This window comes from Amphimedon queenslandica, unplaced genomic scaffold (assembly GCF_000090795.2).
Source record: "Amphimedon queenslandica unplaced genomic scaffold, v1.1 AMPQUscaffold_13402, whole genome shotgun sequence".
Taxonomy (NCBI): domain Eukaryota; kingdom Metazoa; phylum Porifera; class Demospongiae; order Haplosclerida; family Niphatidae; genus Amphimedon; species Amphimedon queenslandica.
Window position 1 is genome coordinate 326 of NW_003546362.1, and position 1,060 is coordinate 1,385.

Genomic DNA, 1,060 nt, shown 5'->3' on the forward strand with positions numbered 1-1,060 from the left:
TTTAAATCATGTTAGTTCGTCCACTGTATCGTGTGTTTTATATGTGTGACAGTTGTATCTTCAGCCAATGAGAATTGTCTATATGTGAATAGTAAACATAGTAAATTAGTAATGTAGTATACATGTACTGTACATCTATACTTCCAATCAAATTTCAATTTTTTTACAAATTTTTTAAAGTTGCTTAAAAATTGGGACTTTGGTTTGCAAATTTTGCCAAAATTAACAAGTAGAAATTTTACAATTTTTATAATTTTTTCTTGTACACATACATGGTCCTATGTCATTTAGAAAATTCTAACTAGTTCTGATTGAATTTAGATTTTTTATGATGTTTTAAATTTGCTTCAAAATTGAGATAAAGTCTCTGTACATGGACTTTGGCCAAATTATGCCATAATTGAAAAGTAGAAATTTTACTATTTTTATAATTTTTACATATGTTCTCATGTCGTAAAAAATTTAAGCTGGTTTTGATTAAATTTAGATTTTTTATGAATTTTTAATTTTGGCCAAATATTGCCAAAATTGAAAAGTAGAGATTTCTCCATTTTTTAGAATTTTGTTAATACATGTTTTTATGTTCTGTAGAAAATTTAAGTGGATTCTGATCAAATTTGATTTTTTTACAAATTTTTGAATTTGCGGCCAAAGTCCCTGGTACTGTGATTTTGACCAAATTTTTGTCAAAAATGAAAAGGAAAGAATTTACCATTTTAATAATTTTTTCTGCTTGCGCAGAAAGTTTGAACTAATTTTAATCAAAATATGAAATTTTATAATTTTTAAAAATTTCTCCAAAATTGGGCCAATCAATCCCTGAGGTACATGTACTATACATGTACATGTATATCAAATCATAATACAAGGCACATGCTAGAAGAGAATTTTTTAAATTCTAATGCACAAACATGTACATGTACATGTATGATATACTGTATACATGTACATGTACATATATAGCTGGTGGAGTTCTGTTTGGTGATTAGCTGATTAATGATAAAATGATTAATATCCATCATTTTGCTTTTATTATTTTGAAATACTCTAGCTTAATGAC